A 7,154-nucleotide genomic window follows, 5' to 3' on the forward strand; every position below is an offset into this window, starting at 1 on the left:
GGCAATAGGCAAACACTCTTCCACTGAGTTCCATCATCAGCCCTGTTTTGTTTTGTTTATCATTTATGCCTTAGTCTAGGTATCAATCCTTCCCCCTCTGGGGAGGCTTCCCAGATTGATCACTTTATCTAATGTTTACTTCCCCTGACACCAGTCCACTGACTGCCCGTTAACATATTACCTACTTGTGTCTCTTATCACTATCTAAAATTCATTAACCTCCATGAGTATGATGTTTCCATCATCACGAAGATAAGCTCTGTGAAAGCAAGAATCTCCTTTTCTTGTTTATAACTGTTTTCCAGTCCCTGCAGGTAGTAGATATTTAACAAACAGTTGCCACACAAGTTAATGTGCCTGACTGCAATCTGTGTATCTGTCAGTTCTTTTGACTTTCTAATGGCTCTGGACCCACCACTTTCCATTTGACACAACTGATTTCTGGAAACACGTACAATTCTAGATTTTAGGATCACAAGACAGACAAAACAATGCTATAATTTGTATGGACCCAGAAGAGACTCAGAATAGCAAAAGCAACCCTGGGAAGCAAGAGAAAAGCAGGAAGCATCAAAATACTGGACTTAAAATTGTATTACAAAGCTACTGTGATAAAAACAACATGGTACAGGCACAAATACAGACATGAGGATCAATGGAATAGTATAGAGGATGCAGAAATAACCCCAAGGACATTGACCTGTTTGATCTTTGACAAAGGAGCCAAAAACATAAAATGAAGGAAAGACAGCCTCTTTAATAAATGGTATTGAGAAGACTAGCTATCCACGTGCAGAAGATTGAATCCAGACCCAGCTTGCTCACCATATACTAAATGTATCAAAGCAATAATATTTAAACCAAAACACTTAACCTGCTGGGAGAGAAAATACATAAAACTCTTGAAGTCCTAGATGTAGGCAAAAGACTTTCTGAACAGAACTCTGCTTGCACAGGAAATAGTACCAAGAATCAACAAATGGGATCATATTAAATTAAAAAATCTTCTGCACACAACCAGCAGAGGGAAGAAGAAGCACAGAAGAAGTGCAAATGGCTAATAAATACATAAAGAAATCTTCAACATTGCTGGCCATTGAGATTCCATCTTACCGCAGAAAAAGTGGCCATCATCAAGAAATCAAATAATAATAAATATTGTCAGAGCTGTAGGTGAAAAGGAATCCTCCTACATTGTTGGTGGGAATGTGAACTGGTACAACCACTATGGAAATCAGTATACAGATTCTTTCAAAAACTGAAACTAGAAATTCCATTTGACCCAGTTAATCCCCTTCTGGGTATTTTCCTGAAAGAGTTAAAGACATCATATATAGACATAGCCATGTTTACAGAAGAACAGTACATATATATTAGCTAAATCTTGGAAACAGCTTATATACCCATCAACAGAAAGTGTGGAATTTACACACTTTGCCATAAGGAAAGATAAATGAGTCATTTGTAGGAAAATTGATGCATCTTTTAAATTTTTTTTTAATTTAAAGAGAAGAACCAATAAAAGCAATTATATAGAATTTTAAAACAAGATTGTAGGAGAATAACAATGTTCAGTACATTGTGCATTGTTATCTTCAAAGTAGTTGCTCATAATACAAGATATAAGCATGAAAAACTGATCAAACAATATAGGCATATACTTGTCCTTTCAATGAGCTAATAGCAATTAGTAGCATATCTATCTTAACTAACCTGTGTGTGTGTGTGTATACATTTATTCCTCTCCCTTTCCTTCTTTTCTTCTTTCCCCTATTTCAGTTTCTCTTTCTGTTTGAGCATTTTCTTCCCATTTCACAATATCTCTTGTACATTTAGGGTCTCACTCTTTCAGCTTCTTACACTAGGGAGATGATATGAAGTTTACATATGCGACACTGATTTATTTCACTTATGAGTATGGACTCCATTTGCATCCATTTCCCTATAAATGTCTCAAGCTTATCCTTCTTCATAGCTGAGCAGTACTCCATTGTATAAAAATGCCACATCTTTTTTATCCATTCCTAGGTTGATGGGCTTTGGGTTGTTTCCAAGATTTAGCTATCACAAATTGTGCTGCTATAAACATGGATGCAAATATATTGCTGTGGTATGATGTTTTAAGTTTTTTTGGAAAAATACCCTGTAGGGTAATAGCTGGGTTAAGTGGGACCTTTAATCCTACTGTTGTGAGGAATCTCCACACTGATTTCCACAGTGGTTTCACCAGTTTACACTCCCACCAGCAGTAGAGAAGTGTTCCTTTTTCCCCACAGCCCCTCCAGCATTTGTTGTTGGTTGATTTCTTGATGATAGCCGTTCTTTCTGGGGTGAGATGGAATCTCAGTGTTGCTTGAATTTGCATCTCTCAAATGACCAATGAGGTTGAACATTTTTTCATGTGTTTATTTGACATTTGTACTTCTTCTGAGAAGTGCTTATTCATCTCAGATGACCATTTTTGGGTTGGGTCTTTGAATCTGGAGGGTCTGATTCTTTTCAATTCTTTAAGTGTTCTAGATATAGGTCCTTTGTCTGAGGGACAGTTAAGTAAAATGTTTTCCCACTCTGTGGGTTGTCTTTCAACTATTGGTGGTTTCTTTTGAGTTAGAAAAGATTTTTAATAGGATGAGATCATAATTGTTAATTCTTTCAAGTGTTTCCCATGCAGTTTGGGTTTTGTTCATGAAATCTTTACCTACCCCTATATCTTCAAGATTTCTACATACTTTCTCTTCTAGTAAATTTAGTGTTTCTCTTTTTGATATTTAGATCTTTGATCCATCTTGACTTTAGTGCATAGTGATAGACATGGGTCTAGTTTTAGTCTTCAGCACATAGAGAGCCAGTTTTCCCAGCACTTATTAAAGAGGCTATCTTTCTTCCAGTGAACATGTTTGGCCCCTTTGTCGAAGATAAGGTGGCTGAGTGTGTTTGTAGTTGTGTCTGCATCTTCTAATCTGTTCTACTGATTCTCAGGTCTATTTTTTTGCCAGTACCATGCTGATTTTATCACAGTAGCTTTGTAGTGGATGCACCCGAGACTATAATGTTAGAATGAAATAAATCAGACACACAAGCTTAAATATTGCATGGTTTCTCATATGAAAAGCACACATTTATAAATAAAAAGCAAAATAAAAAAGACAATAGGAAATGGGAGGCAGACCTTTCTGAAGTGGGAATAAGGTCAAAGAGATAGTAGAGGGGATGAAAAAGGAATTAATGTGTGTCATGGACCTGTCCCAACTCCCCACAAGGAATGGCAACACTGTGCACTGCAAACCTGTACTAATGAGAACAAGGATTTCGTGGTCATTCTGTGATGTGGAAGTGGACATGCAGAGAGGCTGACACAGCCAGTGAGTGGTAAACGTGGGCTTAATTTTGGGTTTTCAGTTTCCTTACAGCAGTGACTATTAATGGGGGCAATTGGCTCCCAGAGCACATTTGGCAATGCCTGGAGATAGTTTTAGAAGCTAAAACTTGGGGGTGGAGAGTGACACGTGTAACTAGCATCTGGCAGGATGAGGCCAGGGATCTCGCTAAACATCTTACAATAAGTGGAACAATGCCCACAACAAAGACGTAGCCAGCTCAAATGTCCAGTCTGCCAATGCTGAGAAACCTGGCCTTGGAGCTGTAAAGAGCAACAGTGAAACTTCTCCCTTCTGTTTGAAAGTAAATGAGTCAATATCCCAACAGAGTTGAGTTTCTTGGAATTTCTTAGTACAGAATAATCATTTAGCTTTTTTGTAGCAAAATTTTTTAAATTTTGAAATGAAAGTGTTTTTATTGTTGTTTTGATTATAGAAATAATTTAAGAATGTTGTGGAAGAATTCAGGTAAAACAAGAAGGTATTAAAAAGAAAGAGGAAGCCATTCATATTCCTACTGCATGGAGGTAAACACATAAGCATGTTTGTATGTAATTTCAAGACAATTTTCTATGTATACATATGTAGAGATTCCTTTATGTCTGTATGGTAGCGGGGATTGAATCTAGGGCCTTTGTACTATGCTATATCGTCGGCCTTTAAAAATTTTTTTCTATTTGGAGATATGGTCTCAGTAAGTTGCTAAGTTGCCCGGGCTGGACTTAAACTTGGAGTCTCCTGCCTCAGCTTCCCACCTCAGCCTCTCAGCATGCTGGGATTACAGATGTACACCACAATACCCAATGTATACGACAAAGGTGGAATATAGTATTTAATATATTATTGTTTAATAATCTGCCTTATTAACTTAACAATATTTTGCTAACATATTATAAAACTATAAGTAATGGTTTCATATTTTGCTTTGTGGATGATTTAAATATATTTTACCAATTTTCTACTGATGAGTACCCTGTATTTGATATTTTAATTCTATAAATGACCCTTCAGTGAATCTTCCTGCTTATTTATTCTTATGCATCCCCAGTTATTTAATTTTTTCCCTACATAAAATGACTAGAATGCGATTGCTATGGCAAAAGAAACATGACATATGTTGTCAAGTTATATGCCCAAAGGTTTGCCCAATTATTAATGTGTGTCTAATAATCAGAAATCCAGTATACAGTACTGGAACTATCTATGTAACCCCACTTACAGATGAGAGAAGCAGTTTGCAAGGTAAAGTATCTTGTTAGGCTTAATTTTTCTCTTTTATATCCCAGTAACAGAACAAACCCATTCGTATTTCCTATACTCGTTTAAATTTGACTTGGGTAAAAATTACTGAGGAGGACAGAAAAGAATATTCACTAAGTACTTCAATGGGCCATCTACTATATACTAAGAACTTCTGTTTCTCTGAAAATCTGAGAGTTTGGATATTGCTTTTCCTAGTTTTAGAGGGGAAAATGAGAATTAGACATTGCCAGTGTAGACCACAGACTTTATCCCTGATGGAATCAGAATTTGAATGTACTCCTTTCCTTGCCTAAGTTTACAGCCCACCCTAAGAAACAGTGTGCCGGGGGCATCTTCTATACTAACGTCATTACCATGAGACTGATGTTCAAATTATGACTGTGACAATCATAACATTTTATACCTGTAAATAAATAATCAGCAGGTTCAGGATATTGCACTTACCAAGCCAGAACATTAGGTTAATATATATTTGAAAAATAGCTTCAATAACTAAGATGAAAAATACAGATAAGTCTGATCTCTCTTTAGGAATCAAAAATCTTACCCGGTTAATTGGCATTTGTAGTCGATAAATTCCTTATTTTGAAGGATTCCAAAATTCTTGATACTTGTTATCATCAACAGATAAGATATACTGATCCAGTCAATGATTGAGCATTAAATATAGTTTCTTTTAATAATCTGAGAAGCCAAGGCTCTTAGAGAGCATTCTTTCCTGAACATGTTCCTGCTCACTAGAATTCTTGAGTCTCCCCCAGGAGATCAGGGTGTACACTGGATAAGCGATAGGAGGGTCTTCCACAGGAGCACACATGGGCAAGGCCCAGGCAAAGGATACACAGACAGGTAGTTTCAGAGTGAGATTTGCAAGATGGGAGGGAACCCATTTTGGGGGAAAAGTATTTGTATTGGTCTTTGTGGTTTGAAATTCTCCACTGTATCCCATGATGCAGCAGTCTACCTTTTGGTAATTAGGAAAACACTCAAAGATGTGCAAGCGTGACCACTGCCGCACAGCGTATATTCTACAGTGACTATCACTACTAGGAACAAATGAGTAAACCGTGACATATGCATGCTATGGAACAATATGCAACAGTTAAAATTATCTATTCTGGATCTGAGTCTTTTGTTAAACATGTGGATTGTGGCTTACCTTTTCACTCTTTTAGTGCTGCCACTTGATGAACTGAAATTCTTAGCTTAACAGTGTAGTGGTGTTGCTTAATAATGGAATATGTTCTAAAAATACATCATTAGGTGATTTTTGTTGTTGTGTGAATGTTATAGGGCATCCGTACATAAGTACTGATGGGATAGCCTATTACACACTTATGCTATATTCTAATCTAATGGGACCACTGTCCTATACCTGGTCCGTCATTGACCAAAGGGTCATTATGTGGCACTTGACTGTATCACTTCATTTTATCTTTGTTTTAATTTATATTAAGTGGTTGTTGTATCCCATTTATGAAATACTTTACCTCTAAATGGTTAAAATACTAGCCTTTGTTTTTCAAAATTCTTTTATTACTTTAATTTTCAGATTGAAACCTATAGTCCATCTGGAACCTAAAATTTATATTTGAGTACTATGTGATATAGAGGTTAAAATGCACTTTTTCCCAAGTGAATACCCTTTTGACCTAGAATGATTGACCATAAACACCTTCTCTCCCATTAAACATTTTTATTTTTATCAGGAATCAAATGACCATGTAATTGTGTGATTTCTATTTTCCAAGAATCTATTTCTTTTTATGCCAATATCAGATTATGAGGTTTTAAAAGAAGCAAGGACTTGAATAAGTCTTCACAAAGGATAATCAAAGTGACCAATAAACTTATTAAAGTGCTCAAATTTATTAACAGACAGGAAATATATATTTACAGCTATAGTAATATTCTATTATCTATACATTGGGATGATTAAAATGAAAAAAATTTATAATAAAAAAGAAAAATAGGCATTGGTGAAGATATGGAATAATTGGATCTCTCAAATACTTCTGACTATAATAAATTAGTGTCATCCTTTTTGAAAAGTGTTTGGTAGAAACTGCATGGGAAATACTTCAAAGAATCAGCAACTGGGATCTCATCTTTTTGAAAAGTTTTTGCACATCAAAAGAAATCACTAACAGGGTAAAAAGAAAACCCACAAGTTGGGAAAAAATTTTAGCTAAATGTCCCTTGGACAAAGGGCTTCTATCTAGAACATACAAAGAATAAAAAAAAATCAGGACCCCCAAATTCAAAGACCAAATACAAAAATGGGCATCTGAGATGAATATACACTTCTCAGATGAAGAAATACAAATGGCAAATAAATATATGAAAAAAAAAATTCAACATCATTGGTCATTTGAGAGATGAAAATTCAAACAACAATGAGAGTCCATCTCACTCCAGAAGGAACGGCTATCATCAAGAAATCAACCAACAACAAATGCTGGAGGGGCTGTGGGGAAAAAGGAACACTTCTCCACCACTGGTGGGAGTGTAGGC

Source organism: Chinchilla lanigera, unplaced genomic scaffold (genome assembly GCF_000276665.1).
Source record: "Chinchilla lanigera isolate Chin_1 unplaced genomic scaffold, ChiLan1.0 scaffold00056, whole genome shotgun sequence".
NCBI classification, from domain to species: domain Eukaryota; kingdom Metazoa; phylum Chordata; class Mammalia; order Rodentia; family Chinchillidae; genus Chinchilla; species Chinchilla lanigera.